The following is a 19,154-nucleotide window of genomic DNA, read 5'->3' as shown; positions in this document are numbered from 1 at the left end:
CATGATCTTGAGTGAATAAAAGAAAACAGAAAAAATAAAAATAAACAAAGAGATCATATGGATCTTATGGAGAGTAATGAGCTCACATAGAAAGAGTATGATGAATAAAAGTTGTTGAGAGTTGACAAACATAGTTTTGGTCATCGTTGCAATTAATAGGAAGTAATAAATAAAGAGAGGTCTTCACATATAAATACACTATCTTGGACATCTTTTATGATTGTGAGCACTCATTAAAATATGACATGCTAAAGAGTTGACGTTGGACAAGGAAGACAACGTAATGGGTTATGTTTTCTTACATCTGAGATAAATTATATTGTCATGGATCATCCAACATGATTGAGCTTGCCTTTCCCCCTCATGCTAGCCAAATTCTTCGCACCAAGTAGAGATACTACTTGTGCTTCCAAATACCCTTAAACTAGTTTTGCCATGAGAGTCCACCATACCTACCTATGGATTGAGTAAGATCCCTCAAGTAAGTTGTCATCGGTGCAAGCAATAAAAATTGCCCTCTAAATATGTATGACTTATTAGTGTGGGAGAAAATAAGCTTTATACGATCGTGTGATACAGAAGAAATAAAAGCGACGGACTGCGTAATAAAGGTCCATATCACAAGTGGCAATATAAAGTGGCGTTCTTTCGCATTAAGATTTTGTGCATCCAACCATAAAAGCGCATGACAACCTCTGCTTCCCTCTACGAAGGGCCCATATTTTACTTTTATCTCCTACCTTACATAAGAGTCATGGTGATCTTCACCCTTCCTTTTTACATTTTATCTTTTGGCAAGCACAACATGTTGGAAAGATCCTGGTATATATGGCTAATTGGATGTGAGTTTTCATGCACTATTATTTTTGACATTACCCTTGAGGTAAAACGTTGGGAGGCAAAACTATAAGCCTCTATCTTTCTCTGTGTCCGATTAAAACTCCATGCCCATAAGTATTGTGTGAGTGTTAGCAATTGTGGAAGACTATATGATAGTTGAGTATGTGGACTTGCTAAAAAGCTCTTATATTAACTCTTTCCTATGTTATGATAAATTGCAATTGCTCCAATGACTGAGATTATAGTTTGTTAGTTTTCAATGAAGTTTATGATTCATACTTGAAATTGTGATTGAATTGTTACTCTTGCATAAGAGATCATATGACAAGAATTATATAACTTGATGTAATAAGAATGATCATAATGCCCTCATGTCCGTATTTTATTTTATCGACACCTCTATCTCTAAACATGTGGACATATTTTTCGATTTCGACTTTCGCTTGAGGACAAGCGAGGTATAAGCTTGAGGGAGTTGATATGTTCATTTTTCATCATGCTTTTATATCGATATTTATTGCATTATGGGTTGTTATTACACATTATGTCACAATACTTATGTCTATTCTCTCTTATTTTACAAGGTTTACATAAAGAGGGAGAATGCCGACAGCTGGGATTCTGGGCTGGAAAAGGAGCAAATATTAGAGACATATTCTGCACAGCTCCAAAAGTCCTGAAACTTCACGGAAGTCATTTTCAGAATATATAAAAAATACTGTGTGCAAGAAGTTCCGGAGGGGGCCACACCCTGTCTCGAAAGCTTGCTTATGATTTTTTACTCAAAGAAAGACTCCATATAGCAGAAGATGGGCATCGAAGGGCCACCAGGGGGCCCACGAGGCGAAACCTTGGCAAAACCAATCTAGGGCTCTGGCGGAGCTATTCTGCCGGGGAAACTTCCCTCCGGGATGGGGAAATCATCACCATCGTCATCACCAACGATCCTCTCATCGGGAGGGGGTCAATCTCCATCAACATCTTCACCAGAACCATCTCCTCTCAAACCCTAGTTCATCTCTTGTATCCAATTCTTGTCTCTAAGTCTGGGATTGGTACCTGTGGGTTGCTAGTAGTGTTAATTACTCCTTGTAGTTGATGCTAGTTGGTTTATTTGGTGGAAGATCATATGTTTAGATCCTATATGCATATTAATACTCATCTGATTATGAACATGAATATGCTTTGTGAGTAGTTACATTTGTTCCTGAGGACATGGGAGAAGTCTTGCTATTAGTAGTCATGTGAATTTGGTATTCGTTCGACATTTTGATGAGATGTATGTTGTCTCTCCTCTAGTGGTGTTATGTGAACGTCAACTACATGACACTTCACCATTATTTGGGCCTAGAGGAAGGCATTGGGAAGTAATAAGTAGATGATGGGTTGCTAGAGTGACAGAAGCTTAAACCCTAGTTTATGCGTTGCTTCGTAAGGGGATGATTTGGATCCATATGTTTCATGCTATGGTTAGGTTTACCTTAATACTTTTGTTGTATTTGCGGATGCTTGCAATAGAGGTTAATCATAAGTGGGATGCTTGTCCAAGTAAGGACAACACCCAAGCACCGGTCCACCCACATATCAGATTATCAAAGTACCGAACGTGAATCATATGAACGTGATGAAAACTAGCTTGACGATATTCCCATGTGTCCTCGGGAGCGCTTTTCTCTATATAAAAATTTGTCCAAGCTTGTCCTTTGCTACAAAAAGGATTGGGACACCTTGCTGCACTTTATTTACTTTTGTTACTCGTTGCTCGTTACAAATTATCTTATCACAAACTATCTGTTACCTATAATTTCAGTGCTTGCAGAGAATACCTTGCTGAAAACCGCTTATCATTTCCTTCTGCTCCTCGTTGGGTTCGACACTCTTACTTATCGAAAGGACTACGATAGATCCCCTATACTTGTGGGTCATCAAGGCACACATCAGGTCTAGTACACAGCATTGCATACATGATAGAGCCTATGGTTGAAGCATAGGGAACATCTTTCATTTTCTCTCTATCTTCTGCAGTGGTCGGGCATTGAGTCTTACTCAACTTCACACCTTGTAACACAGGCAAGAACCCTTTCTTTGCCTGATCCATTTTGAACTTCTTCAAAACTTTGTCAAGGTATGTGCTTTGTGAAAGTCCAATTAAGCGTCTTGATCTATCTCTATAGATCTTGGTGCCCAATATGTAAGCAGGTTCACCGAGGTCTTTCATTGAAAAACTCTTATTCAAATATCCTTTTATGCTATCCAGAAATTCTATATCATTTCCAATCAACAATATGTCATCCACATGTAATATTAGAAATGCTACGAAGCTCCCACTTACTTTCTTGTAAATACAGGCTTCTCCAAAAGTCTGTATAAAACCATATGCTTTGATCACACTATCAAAACGTTCATTCCAACTCCGAGAGGCTTGCACCAGTCCATAAATGGATCGCTGGAGCTTGCACACTTTTTTGGCACCCTTTGGATCAATAAAACCTTCAGGTTGCATCATATACAACTCTTCTTCTAGAAATCCATTCAGTAATGCATTTTTTACATCCATTTGCCAAATTTCATAATCATAAAATGCAGCAATAGCTAACATGATTCGGACGGACTTAAGCATCGCTACAGGTGAGAAGGTCTCATCGTAGTCAACTCCTTGAACTTGTCGAAACCTTTCGCAACAAGCCGAGCTTTATAGACAGTAACATTACCATCAGCGTCAGTCTTCTTCTTGAAGATCCATTTATTCTCGATGGCTTGCCGATCATCGGGCAAGTCAACTAAAGTCCACACTTTGTTCTCATACATGGATCCCATCTCAGATTTCATGGTTTCTAGCCATTTTGCGGAATCTGGGCTCATCATCGCTTCCTCATAGTTCATAGGTTCGTCATGGTCTAGTAACATGACCTCCAGAACAGGATTACCGTACCACTCTGGTGCAGATCTTACTCTGGTTGTCCTACGAGGTTCGGTAGTAATTTGATCTAAAGTTTCATGATCATCATCATTAGCTTCCTCACTAATTGGTGTAGGTGTCACAGGAACCGGTTTTTGTGATGAACTACTTTCCAATAAGGGAGCAGGTACAGTTACCTCATCAAGTTCTACTTTTCTCCCACTCACTTCTTTCGAGAGAAACTCCTTCTCTAGAAAGGATCCATTCTTAGCAAAAAAAAAGTCTTACCTTCGGATCTGTGATAGAAGGTGTACCCAAATGTTTCTTTTGGGTATCCTATGAAGACACATTTCTCCGTTTTGGGTTTGAGCTTATTGGGTTGAAGCTTTTTCACATAAGCGTCGCAGCCCCAAACTTTAAGAAATAACAACTTTGGTTTCTTGCCAAACCACAGTTCATAAGGAGTCGTCTCAACGGATTTAGATGGTGCCCTATTTAACGTGAATGCAGTCGTCTCTAAAGCATAACCCCAAAATGATGGCGGTAAATCAGTAAGAGACATCAAGATCGCACCATATCTAGTAAAGTACGATTACGACGTTCGGACACACCATTACGTTGTGGTGTTCCGAGTGGCGTGAGTTGCGAAACTATTCCGCATTGTTTCAAATGAAAACTAAACTCGTAACTCAAATATTATCCACGATCAGATCGTAGAAACTTTATTTTCTTGTTACGATGATTTTCCACTTCACTCTGAAATTCTTTGAACTTTTCAAATGTTTCAGACTTATGTTTCATCAAGTAGATATACTCATATCTGCTCAAATCATCTGTGAAGGTGAGAAAATAACGATACCCGCCACGAGGCTCAACATTCATCGGACCACATACATCAGTATGTATGATTTCCAACAAATCTGTTGCTCGCTCCATTCTTCCGGAGATTGGTGTTTTAGTCATCTTGCCCATGAGGCATGGTTCGCAAGTACCAAGTGATTCATAATCAAGTGATTCCAAAAGTCCATCAGAATGGAGTTTCTTCATGCGCTTTACACCAATATGACCCAAACGGCAGTGCCATAGATAAGTTGCACTATCATTATCAACTCTGCATCTTTTAGCTTCAATACTATGAATATGTGTATCTTCAGTATCGAGATTCAAAAAGAATAGACCACTCTTTAAGGGTGCATGACCATAAAAGATATTACTCATATAAATAGAACAACCATTATTCTCTGATTTAAATGAATAACCGTCTAGCATTAAACAAGATCCAGATATAATGTTCATGCTCAACGCTGGCACCAAATAACAATTATTTAGGTCTAAAACTAATCCCGAAGGTAGATGCAGAGGTAGCGTGCCGACCGCGATCGCATCGACTTTGGAACCATTTCCCATGCACATCGTCACCTCGTCCTTTGCTAATCTTCGCTTAATCCGTAGTCCCTGATTCGAGTTGCAAATATTAGCAACAGAACCAGTATCAAATACCCAAGCACTATTGCGAGAATTAGTAAGGTACACAACAATAACATGTATATCACATATACTTGTGTTCACCTTGCCATCCTTCTTATCCGCCAAATACTTAGGGTAGTTCTGCTTCCAATGACCAGTCTGTTTGCAGTAGAAGCACACAGTCTCAGGCTTAAGTCCAGACTTGGGTTTCTTCTCCTGAACAGCAACTTTTTTATCGTTCTTCTTGAAGTTCCCCTTCTTCTTCCCTTTGCCCTCTTTCTTGAAACTGGTGGTCTTGTTGACCATCAACACTTGATGCTCCTTCTTGATTTCTACCTCCGCAGCCTTTAGTATTGTGAAGAGCTCGGGAATCGTCTTATCCATCGCTTGCATGTTATAGTCATCGCGAAGCTCTTGTAGCTTGGTGGCAGTGATTGAAGAATTCTGTCAATAACACTATCATCCGAAAGATTAACTCCCAGTTGAATCAAGTGATTGTTATACCCAGACATTCTGAGTATATGCTCACTGACAGAACTATTCTCCTCCATCTTGCAGTTGTAGAACTTATTGGAGACTTCATATCTCTCAATTCGGGCATTTGCTTGAAATATTAACTTCAACTCCTGGAACATCTCATATGCTCCATGATGTTCAAAACGTCGTTGAAGTCCCGGTTCTAAGCCGTAAAGCATGGCACATTGAACTATCGAGTAGTCATCAGCTTTGCTCTGCCAGACGTTCATAACATCTGGTGTTGCTCCTGCAGCAGGTTTGGCACCTAGCGGTGCTTCCAAGATGTAATTCTTCTGTGCAGCAATGAGGATAATCCTCAAGTTACGGACCCATTCCGTGTAATTGCTACCATAATCTTTCAACTTTGCTTTCTCAAGGAACGCATTAAAATTAAATGGAACAACAGCACGGGTCATCTATCTACAATAACATAGACATGCAAAATACTATCAGGTACTAAGTTCATGATAAATTAAAGTTCAGTTAATCAAATTATTAAAGAACTCCCACTTAGATAGACATCCCTCTAATCATCTAAGTGATCACGTGATCCATATCAACTAAACCATGTCCGATCATCACGTGAGATGGAGTAGTTTTCAATGGTGAACATCATTGTGTTGATCATATCTTCTATATGATTCACGCTCGACCTTTCGGTCTCTAGTGTTCCGAGGCCATATCTGCATATGCTAGGCTCGTCAAGTTTAACCCGAGTATTCTGCACGTGCAAAACTGGCTTGCACCCGTTGTATGTGAACATAGAGCTTATCATACCCGATCATCATGTGGTGTCTCGGCAGGACGAACTTTCGCAACAGTGCATACTCAGGGAGAACACTTGTACCTTGAAATTTAGTGAGAGATCATCTTATAATGCTACCGTCGATCTAAGAAAAATAAGATGCATAAAAGATAAACATCACATGCAATCAATATAAGTGATATGATATGGCCATCATCATCTTGTGCTTGTGATATCCATCTCTGAAGCACCGTCATGATCACCATCGTCACTGGCGCGATACCTTGATCTCCATCGTAGCATCGTTGTCGTCTCGCCAAATATTTCTTCTACGACTATCGCTACCGCTTAGTGATAAAGTGAAGCCATTACAGGGCGATTGCATTGCATACAATAAAGCAACGACCATATGGCTCCTGCCAGTTGCTGATAACTCGGTTACAAAACATGATCATCTCATACAATAAAAATATAGCATCATGTCTTGACCATATCACATCACAACATGCCCTGCAAAAACAAGTTAGACGTCCTCTACTTTGTTGAATTTTACATGGCTGCTACGGGCTGAGCAAGAACCGTTCTTACCTACGCATCAAAACCACAATGATAGTTTGTCAAGTTAGTGATGTTTTAACCTTCTCAAGGACCGGGCATAGCCACACTCGATTCAACTAAAGTTGGAGAAACTGACACCCACCAGCCACCTGTGTGCAAAGCACGTCGGTAGAACCAGTCTCGCGTAAGCGTACGCGTAATGTCGGTCCGGGCCGCTTCATCCAATAGTACCGCTGAACCAAAGTGTGACATGCTGGTAAGCAGTATGACTTATATCGTCCACAACACACTTGTGTTCTACTCATGCAAATAACATCTACGCATAAACCAGGCCCGGATGCCACTGTTGGGGAACGTAGTAATTTCAAAAAAATCCTACGCACACACAGGATCATTGTGATGCATAGCAACGAGAGGGGAGAGTGTGCCCACGTACCCTCGTAGACCGAAAGCGGAAGCGTTAGCATAACACGGTTGATGTAATCGTACGTCTTCATGATCCGACAGATCCAAGTACCGAACGCACGGCACCTTCGAGTTCAGCACACGCTCAGCTCGATGACGTCCCACGAACTCCGATCCAGCAGAGCTTCACGGGAGAGTTTCGTCAGCACGACGGCGTGATGACGGTGATGATGATGCTACCGACGCAGGGCTTCTCCTAAGCACCGGTACGATATGATCAAGGTGGATTATGGTGGAGGGGGGCACCGCACACGGCTGGGAGAGATCAACAGATAAACTTGTGTTTCTAGAGGTACCCCCCTGCCCCCGTATAAAAAGGAGCAAGGGGGGAGGCCGGCCGGCCCCTGTAGGCGCGCCAGGAGGAGGAGTCCTCCTCCTAGTAGGAGTAGGACTCCCCTCTTTCCTACTCCTACTAGGAGGGGGAAAGGAAGGGGGAGAGGGAGAAGAAAAGGGGCCCCCCTCTCCTAGTCCAATTCGGACCAGAGTGGGAGGGGCGTGCGGCCTGCCCTAGGCCAGCCCCCTCTCTCTCTCTCTCTCCACTAAGGCCCATAAGGCCCACTATTTCTCCCGGGGGGTTCCGGTAATCCTCCGGCACTCCGGTTTTCTCCGAAATCATCTGGAACACTTACGGTGTTCGAATATATTCGTCCAATATATCGATCTTTACGTCTCGACCAATTCGGGACTCCTCGTCATGTCCATGATCATGTTTGGGACTCCGAATCACCTTCGGTACATCAAAACACAAAACTCATAATACCGATCGTCACAGAACTTTAAGCGTGCGGACCCTACAGGTTCGAGAACTATGTATACATGACCGAGACACGTCTCCAGTCAATAACCAATAGCGGAACCTGGATGCTCATATTGGCTCCCACATATTATACGAAGATCTTTATCGGTTAAACCGCATAACAACATACGTTGTTCCCTTTGTCATCGGTATGTTACTTGCCCGAGATTCGATCGTCGGTATCTCAATACCTAGTTCAATCTCGTTACCGGCAAGTCTCTTTACTCGTTCCGTAATACATCATCTCGCAACTAACTCATTAGTTACAGTGCTTGCAAGGCTTATAGTGATATGCATTACCGAGTGGGCCCAGAGATACCTCTCCGACAATCGGAGTGACAAATCCTAATCTTGATCTATGCCAACTCAACAAGTACCATCGGAGACACCTGTAGAGCACCTTCGTAATCACCCAGTTACGTTGTGACGTTTGGTAGCACACAGAGTGTTCCTCTGGTAATCGGGAGTTGCATAACCTCATAGTCATAGGAACACGTATGAGTCATGAAGAAAGCAATAGCAGTAAACTAAACGATCAAGTGCTAAGCTAACGGAATGGGTCAAGTCAATCACATCATTCTCCTAATAATGTGATCCCGTTAATCAAATGACAACTCATGTCTATGGTTAGGAAACTTAACCATCTTTGATTAATGAGCTAGTCAAGTAGAGGCATACTAGTGACACTCTGTTTGTCTATGTATTCACACATGTACTAAGTTTCCGGTTAATATAATTCTAGCATGAATAATAAACATTTATCATGATATGAGAAAATAAATAATAACTTTATTATTGTCTCTAGGGCATATTTCCTTCAGTTTCAGGAAAGACCACGGAAGACGATGGTGTCGAAAGTCTGCGGGCGAAGCAGCATGGAGTAGCCGTGGATCCGAGTTGTCGTCACGACGGGCATCGAGCAGCTGGCGGTGGCGCCCATTGACGAAACGTCCAAGCCTCTCAATCGAGTTGGAGGCGTCGTTGTGCATCCACGACGACAGCTTCACCGTCAGGTGCACTATGACTTCGAAGCAGCATCGAGACTTGTCTAGATCCAAGGAGCTTGCGGCCTTGGATGTCATGGCCGGATACCGAGCAGGAAAATCGGTTACCAGGCGGTAACTACAAATCCCAATGAATGCCCCATGAGAAATTACCTTACTGAGCAAAAATCTTTAAAAAATACTTTTAGTGGCTTTGGAAAACAACTGTCTCGATTCAAAATTCAGTAAAAAAATTGTCTGGTTACCGCCCTGTATTTTTGGGTTACAGCTTTAACCTCAAGTCATGGTGCATGGTACATGGTCAGATCAGGGGATGCGAGATGCTGCAGTGAAGAAAACACATACATATTTCTTCATGAATTCGTTGCCACTGTACGATCCGAACGAACTCTAGCATTAGCAGAACCCGATTATCATAGGTGTATGGCACTCCTGCAAATCCAAAGTCAACCTGCTCGCACAGTATAAGAGCATGCTGAAATGCTGCCATCAATGACAAGCGGCGAGGTGTAAGTGACGTATGCTTGAAATCACCTATTACAAGCCACAATCAATCTGACTCCGCCTTCAAACCTTGTAGAGTAGACCACATAAAATGACGATTTTCAACTATTGCTCGGATGGCTGGTGTGACAAGTGGCCAAGTCTTGTGAAGTTTCGTTTGGATAAGTCAATTTTCTAGCCATTAGATCAAGTCTTTAAAATCAAATGTGTGCCCTTCTTCTCCCTTTGGCTTTCTTCCTCCTTTCGACCGTTTCTTCTCCCACGAAATAGACTTACCCAAATTTCAAATTCAATTAACTTACATAAAACTATTGTGGAAAAAAATGACTGACCAAAATATAAGTTTGAGTCAGGGGCATGGTGTTGTTTTCAGCTAGGTGTTGCCATCTCGCACAGCGTTTGCACAGGAAGAGGAGGGGTGTTGTACTCCGCGGACAGTATCTTCTCGGCGACGATCCGGTTCGTGGCCTCGGTGTAGTGCACCCCGTCCCAGCTGGCGCGCCTGCGTCCCTTCACTTCTGAGCGTCTCTCCGAGAATGATGTGACATACCCGGTTTTCGTGGCCAAGGTGCCAAAAGGCAAGGGCTTTGTCGATAGCATCATCGGGCGTATGATCGTCCTGCGGTTTGATGACATCTTCGCTATGTTTAATCTTTATCCGCTGCACTACATCTTCATTCGACTATTATCGCTCAGTATGGAGATGCGGATCAATAGAGACAAGACCCCGGACATCGTGATAATCGACCCCTTCTACATGCATGCCAAGATCTTAAGCAGCGCTGGAGACCGGCAAGTCGCGAGTTCATACCTCGAAGGCGTCATTCTGGCGAACCCAGATAAGGATAACTTCCTCGTGCCTTACTTTTCTGAGTAAGTCATCCCCTCACCGCCCCGTAACATATGATTTCTTAGATTTTGATCGTTCTTTTTTTTCTAACATTCCGTGTTTTGTGCAGTGACGCACATTGCACACTCATCCTCTTCAGCCCGAAATATTCCATGGCCACATATTTCGACTCGGACCGTCAGTCAAAAAAGACTACACAAATATCAAGAAAGTTCTTGATGATGCTCTCTCCGGCTACGCCAAATCTGGAGGCACCTTCAGGAGGCCAATTTGTAGGTACGGCAAGCACATGTTCACCCACGTAATGACGTTCCCCTGCGTCAAGCAGCCGCCTGACAGTTAGAAGGATATCTACTACGCCCTCCATCACATGCAGGTGATCGTACGGGACCATAATCACCTTATGCTACCAAATAATCTCAAAGAATGGGCCGCACGCTTGTCGGCAATTCAGGACGAGGACATCAGACAAGAATTCTTCTGCATCCAGTCGGAGTTTGCGGAAATCATCTATCAAGATGTCCTTCGTACCTCGGGGTAGTTCTACCTCAAATATCAACCGTCCAACAGTGAAATAGAAATAACGCTACAAATGCAGACTGACAACGACCGCACATTCATGACCATCACGAAAGACGGCGGCTTCATCCACGCTCCGGTCCCTGAGTCGAGTCGAGTCGAAAGTATTGATGCTATGTAGTTCTGAAATATCGATTAGCTCATGTTGTAATTAAACTTTAATGAACTTGTATGTCTCTTTAGTTTGGACAGTCGTTCAACTTATATGTAATTGATGTTATTTATTAGTAGGACCATGAATCGTGCTATTAATGTGTTGCTTTTCTCTTTCGATCCTTTTGTTGCATACTTATATATTGCTTATATATTATCTTTGAATTGCTACTAACATTTTGTTTGTCTAGTGCATAGAGATGTTGTCGTATGCCGTGTACAAGGGTGTTCCCGGAGTCTACGACGACTGAGAGGAGTGTCGGAGACAGGTTCACCATTTCAGCGATAACAGTTACAAAGGGTACACCACTAGGGCGGGGGCGGAAGCTAGATACGCGCGCTATCTAGCGGGAGAGAGGAGGGAGCGGAGGAGGAATCGGATGAAGATCAGTTTCATCGCGATGATGCTCATCGTGACCGCAACCATCTTCTATGTGATGGTAGTTTAGATATCGACTTGTAATGTGAAGACAAACTCGCTATTCGCGGTCTCGAGACTTGTAATGCTCTAACTTTGTTCGGTATTTTGAATTCGGAGACTAATATGATGAATTGTATTCGGAGACTAATCTTCTATTGTATTTGATAAATCTATTGTTTATATGTTGTGTTGTATATATTCTGTGTTGTAATGTATTTTGTAGCCTGTGCAAATATCAAAAAAGCAAAAAATAATAATTCCTAATATTCATAGTAGTGGCGCACCATATTGCACTTTAGTGGCGCACAGAAATAAACACACCAGTGGCGCATTATCTAAAAGTGTGCCATTAGTTACCCAGAGCACAAGGTACACATGGCCCTTTGGAGTAACAGCAGTGGCGCACTTCTGGGCCTAGTAATGGCACACTTTAACTGCGCCATTAGTGTCTGGGATAGTAATGATGCACCAGGTGGTGCGCCACTGTTATGTAGATTAACCGTGGCGCACTAGGCGTGCGTCATTACTATTTATTAGTAGTGGCGTGATAATAGTGACGCACCTATAGTGTGTCATTAATAGCCAAAATAGGTGCACCACTGACAGCCTTTTTTCTAGTAATGTCATTGCAAGCGTGAGGCAGGGATGGACTAAGGGCCGTGAATGTGGAGGCGACAACCTTAGTAGTGCGAGTCATGGTGATCGTGGGTGGAGCTTGTGTGGCTCGGGTGTTGGCTGGTTCCCATGGTCGTGCGGGTGAAGTGGTGGCCATTTGTACGGCGGTCGGTGACGGTAGTGCGGTAGGTGTTTTGGGCGCTTTTTCTAGTACGTCTTGGAGGTGCACAGGGCTTGCCGGGGTGGAAACTCTTGAAGGTGTTTTTGCGGTTCTTCTGTGCCTTCGATGTTGTTCCTTCTTGAAGGCACTCATCTCTTGGCGGTGACTCGTTTATGGTTGAGGCCCCGACGACTTCAAACGATGCTCTTTTTTCCTAGTTTTAGTTTGCTTGAAGTGGCTTGTGGTTGTGTGGCTGTTCAAGCACCCTTGTATCTTGTCTTTAGTGTGCGTATTGTGTTTCCGAGTTGTATGATGATCGTTGCTTTATCTATAAGGCGCGAGCCTTTTTTTGGTAAAGGTGATGGCAAGTGTGCAACACACCTCCACGTTGTTCGCGTGGCTCGATTGGATCAAGTTTACCAGCGGTGGGTACATGCTTGTCGGGTCTCTCTCCGGCAGAGTCACTCCACATTTGTTCGCATGCAGCTTAAGCTTGTTAATTAAGGTAGCTGGTCAGAGATTAGGGTTCTCGAAGCAGCTCGCATGTCCACTCCACCGCCCTCGCCCTGAGGCTAACGACGCTCGTCATGTCATCCTCGCCGGCCGTGCCGTGCCGTGTCTCGTAGGGAGCAGCGCGGTGCTGACGAGTGCCTAGCTAGTAGCATCTTCTCGGTCCCCGCCTCTCCGGCAGCCGGCTGCTGAAGCTTCGGGTTGACATTTTGTGTGGGGGGACGCATGTGCTGTGTGTGCCCTGAGCTGCATGCATGCTGCCATGCTCGTTCAAGGCGAGCTGCTAGCTTGACTGTTCACTCTGCAGTGTGAATTGTACTGTATACTGTAGTGATTACAGATTCGCGATATAAACCCTGCACGACAGGGAACACGCTAGCTGCCAGTTTAATCCGTCCAATGCACTTTTGGTCTGTCAAGACTGGACGTACGTGGCTTCGAAATTCTGGGAAACGGGGTACTACTGGCTTTGACAAAATGCATCACATACGATAAAGATACACGGTGCAGTGACCGTTGCTGCACGCCAACGGGGGACGCAGTTACGGGATATAGCACGCTGCGGTCAGCACCAAAGTTATTAGTAGATGAGCGTAAGTAGCCACGAGCATGGGACACCAGCAGCCACCTACCGACATTAGTATACCTAGCGAGCAGGGCGCCTATGTGCATGTGCATCGCTCGGCCCGGCCGTGATCCCCTTTTTCAGTTAAAATAACCGAATGCTTTGAACGTAGCAGCATCAACTGTCATACCATGTCACTGTTATACTAGTGCTGTTCTCAATAAGCTATGTATAGCCCATGCTGGATTGGATATATATACCACGCACGTCACGCCCAGGACGCCGACGCGCTGTCGGCGAACGCTGGATGGCCGGCGGCTCGCGGTCACTGGCTTAGTTAATTGCTCCATGCGGCGTCAGCCCGTGCCGACGAGGACGACGCACGCTGTACCACGTCAAGCTAGGGCCCGCGCGTGCACACGGAATTGGACGGTGCACGCGACGACGATCTCGACACGACGAGGCCGGCGCGCATGTACGCGGTACTGTAAGACAATAGATTTTGAGGGGAACCGGCACAACCCTATAGGGGTGGCCTATCACATATATATATATAATGAGACGGAAAAGCTCCTTCGCGCTCGCTCGTTGGAGCGATCGAACGATGGAAACGGAGAGTCTAGCGACAACTTCCCTGGTTTCTCGCTGGGCCCACCACATGATTGCAAAGACTTGCCAAGACGTGCATAACCCACCTATTAATTTCCATATAAACTGCTCCCCCTGATTTTCAGTGGGGCCAGGTGCGGGACCCACAGTAATTACCATAACGCTTCCCCTAATCCTGTACGTAACCTAGTGCAGACTTTCCAAATCGGGCCTGTCGGAAAGCGCGCGTTGGCACGCTCGCGCGCGCAATAGCAACGCTCATAATGAGGTGGTATACAACGTTACAATATACACATGTAAATACAGTCTAACACCCTCCCTTAATCTTAGCCACTTTCTAATGAATCTAGAAGGGTAAGATTGCGCCTGCAAGTCTCAAACTGTGGCAAAGGCAATGGCTTGGTGAAAATGTCAGCAAGTTGATCCTTGGAAGAAATAAACTTGATCTGTAGTTGCTTCTGAGAGACACGTTCACGCACAAAGTGATAGTCAACTTCAATGTGTTTCGTTCGGGCATGGAATACCGGATTTGCAGAAAGGTATGTAGCACCGATGTTATCACACCAAAGAACAGGAGGCTGTGATTGGGGTATACTTAACTCCTGAAGCAAGGACTGTACCCAGATAATCTCTGATGTGGCATTGGCCACAGCCTTATACTCAGCATCAGTACTGCTACGCGAGACAGTAGCCTGTTTCCGAGCACTCCAGGCAATCAGGTTAGAGCCAAAGAAGACAGCATAACCCCCCGTGGATCGCCTGTCATCCGGATTGCCAGCCCAGTCTGCATCAGAATATGCTGAAAGACAATCAGAGTCAGACGGCCGAATATGCAAATCATGAGCCACCGTGAAACGAATATAGCGCAAAATCCGCTTAACAGCAGACCAATGAGTGTCACGGGGTGACTGCAGATACTGGCAGACTCGGTTAACAGCATAGGAAATGTCTGGTCGCGTGATCGTCAAGTACTGGAGCCCACCAACAATACTCCGGTACTCGGTCGCATCAAAAGAAGAAAGAAGCACACCATCAACAGCATTGAGCTTATCAGTGGTAGACATGGGTGTAGTCGTCGGTTTGCACTTAAGCATCCCAGCTCGCTGCAACAAATCCAGAGAGTACTTCTTCTGCGTCATAACAAGGCCAGCAGCACGAGAAGTAACCTCCACACCAAGAAAGTAATGAAGTTTCCCAAGGTCCTTGACCGCAAAATCAGCACCAAGTGAGCGAACAAGCGCAGTAGCAGCCGACTGAGAGGAGCTGACCAAAATGATATCATCTACATAGACCAACAAGTACATAGTAACCTCAGGCCTTTGAAGAAGAAACAATGAGGAGTCAGCAATTGATGATGCAAAACCATGAGCACGAAGAGCCATTGCAAGACGAGCATGCCAAGCACGAGGAGCCTGCTTCAGACCATAAATTGCCTTGGACAGACGACAGAGATGATCAGGGCGATCCGGATCAGAGAAACCCGGAGGCTGGCGCATGTAAACCTCCTCCGCCAAGACACCATGAAGAAAAGCATTTTGAACATCAAGCTGACGAAGAAACCAACCTCGAGTAACAGCCAGAGAGAGAAGAAGTCTGATGGTAGTAGGCTTGACAACTGGACTGAAGGTGTCTTCATAGTCAAGTCCAAAATGCTGTCGAAAACCACGAGCAACCAGACGAGCCTTATAGCGCTCAATGGACCCATCAGAATGCCTCTTCACTTTGAAAACCCATTTGGAATCAATGACATTTACCCGTGATTGTGGAGGAACAAGAGTCCGTGTCTGATTGCGAAGAAGCGCTTGATACTCCTGCTCCATGGCCTCTCTCCAATGAGGAATGCGCATAGCAGCTTGATACGTGCGTGGCTCAGAGGATGGATCTGCGAGAGCAGCAGACATGCACGCCGCTAACCAAGCAACTGTGCCATCGTGACGTTGCTTAGGCTGAAAAATGCCACTCCGACTGCGCGTATGTGGACGTAGAGCAGCAGCAGGAGCCGGCGGAGGCGAAGGTGACGAAGACGTGACGGTCGCCGGAGATGCAGGAATCACCTCAGGCGAGCTCGGGACAGACGACTTCGGGCTGCATGGCGAAGACTGGCCCGACGACAGGGGCTCAGAGGCCATGGGCGAACCGAGGGTGGGCGAGGCCAGCTCCGGTGACACTGGCCCAGACGGCCTTGGCGAGGCGAGAGCAGGCGAGGCCGGCCCTGGTGAGAAGGGCCCAGACACCCTGGGCGAGGCAGGGGCGGGCGAGGCCAGGCCTGGTGATGACTGCCCCGACGCCCTGGGCGAGACGGGGACCGAGGAGGCCGGCCCAGTCGGCGGGGTTGCAAGGCGCGACGATGGCGAAGGCAGCCCAGAAGCCAGAGGCGACCGGGCCAGGACGTCGATCGGCCGTGCATGAGCACGGAAACCGAGGCCATGCAGGGCGCCATGTGCTCCTCATGCACAACAGAAGGTGCCGAGGATGAAGGCGATGGCGACGAAGAGGAAGATGGCGCTTCCAGAATCTCCAAACGAGCCCCACGACCAGTGCCTGCACCATGGTTAGGCAACAATAGAGGAGAATATGCAACATCATCAAATTGGTCAGAAGCAACAGAGGATGAATGCATGACAGGTGGCTCGGTAGTGGACACAGGGAGGTTGGCAAAGGGAAAAACATGCTCATCAAACACAACATCCCGAGAGATGTAGACACGATTAGTGGGAACATGAAGACATTTGTATCCTTTATGAAGAGATCTATAACCAAGAAAAACACACTTCTTGGAACGAAACTCGAGCTTACGCTTGTTATATGGACGGAGATGGGGCCAGCAAGCACACCCAAACACCTTGAGAAATGTGTAGTCCGGTTGTTCATTAAGGAGAACTTCAATGGGAGTCTTCATATTCAAAACACGAGTGGGAGTACGATTGATGAGAAAACATGCAGTGGTGAAAGCATCACTCCAAAAACGAAACGGAATAGATGCATGGGCCAAAAGATTCAGACCAGCTTCAACAATGTGACGATGCTTACGTTCTACTGAACCATTCTGCTGATGTGTATGTGGACATGCTAAACGGTGAGTGATCCCAAGCGACTGAAAGAAGGAGTTGAGGTTGCGATACTCGCCACCCCAGTCCGACTGAACATGAACAATTTTGTGCTTGAGAAGGCGTTCAACATGTTTTTGGAACTGAACAAAAATGTCAAACACATCAGATTTACGTTTGATAAGATAAAGCCAGGTAAAGCGGCTGTAAGCATCAACAAAACTGATATAATAATTATGACCACTAACAGAAGTCTGAGCAGGACCCCATACATCTGAAAACACAAGTTCTAAAGGATGTTTCACCTCACGACTGGACTCCGAAAAAGGAAGTTGATGACTCTTCCCCTGCTGACAAGCATCACACACTGCTACATCTTTATTACTAGACACACTAGGAAGCTCATGACGACGCAAAACATGCCGGACAATAGGTGTGGCCGGGTGACCAAGACGAGCATGCCACTGTGACGGAGATACCCGAACTCCACTGAAGACGCGAGCGACGCCAGGATGCTCCAGACGATAGAGACCTTGGCAGAGCCGCCCACTAAGAAGAATGTCCCTCGTGCCCCGATCCTTAATAAAAAGATCAAAAGGATGAAATTCACAAAGCACATTATTATCACGAGTGAGTTTAGAAACTGAAAGAAGATTACGTGTCACAGATGGAACTCGAAGAACATTGCGAAGTTGAAGACTCCTATTGGCATGTCTAGTGAGAAGTGATGCTTGACCAATATGAGAGATGTGCATACTGCTCCATTGGCGGTGTGGATCTTGTCGGAGCCATGGTAGGGTTCACGAGTGTGAAGCTTCCCCATCTCACTGGTCAGGTGCTCTGTCGCCCCAGAGTCCATGTACCAGTGGGGATCAATGGAGTAGGACTGAGTGTGTCCCTGTGGCTTCTGCGGCGGCGGACGATCAGCCATGGCAACCTGACGAGCAAAGTTGCGTGTATCCTTCCCGTCATTGCCAAGACCAAGAAAACCCCGCTGGAAGCGCTTGTGACACTTCGAGGCCCAGTGCCCATCGCGACCACAAAGCTGGCACACACGTGGACCGCCAGCCCCTGGTAGCGTCGCAATAGGAGGAGGGGCCGAGGTGGGTGGTGGTGACTGCCCCGAAGGAGCCCTGGATGAATCAGAGGAGCGACCACCCTTGGTGGCGGCGTTTGCCGAGAGGGCGCCGTTGCCCCTGGATCGGCGCGTCTCGACTCGTTGCTCAGTAAGCAGGAGGCGTGAAAAGACCTCGTGTGTTGGCATGGGCGTGGAGTTGCCCCTCTCATTGATGATCTCGACTAGGGCGTCATACTCCTCATCAAGACCATTGACGATAAACGAGTTGAACTCGGAGTCGGTGAGAGGCTGTCCAATGGAGGCCAGCGTGTCGGCGAGACTCTTGACTTTGTTGTAGAACTCAGTGGCGGTGGAGTCAAGCTTCTGACACTCCCCAAGTTGGCGACGGAGCCCAGATACACGAGCCTGCGACTGTGCCGCAAATGAGCGCTCAAGAATAGTCCATGCCTCGTGGGACGTCTTGGCGAAGACAACAAGCCCAGCAACGGCCGGAGAGAGCGACCCCTGGATGGAGGAGAGGTTCGCCTGATCCTGCCCTGTCCAGACACGGTGAGCCGGATTATAGACCGGACCATGCACGCTGTCAACCAGCGCAGGAGGGCAAGGGAGAGAGCCGTCGACATAGCCAAGCAGGTAGTGACTCCCAAGAAGCGGAAGAACCTGCGCGCGCCAGAAGATGTAATTGTCCGACGACAACTTGATGGTGATGAGATGGCCGAAGTGAAACGGCGGCGGCGGCTGCGATCCCATCGAGGAGACTGGCTGAGGTGAGA

The sequence above is a fragment of the Triticum dicoccoides genome, chromosome 2A (genome assembly GCF_002162155.2).
Source record: "Triticum dicoccoides isolate Atlit2015 ecotype Zavitan chromosome 2A, WEW_v2.0, whole genome shotgun sequence".
Taxonomy (NCBI): Eukaryota; Viridiplantae; Streptophyta; class Magnoliopsida; order Poales; family Poaceae; genus Triticum; species Triticum dicoccoides.
This window is presented reverse-complemented; position numbering follows the sequence as displayed.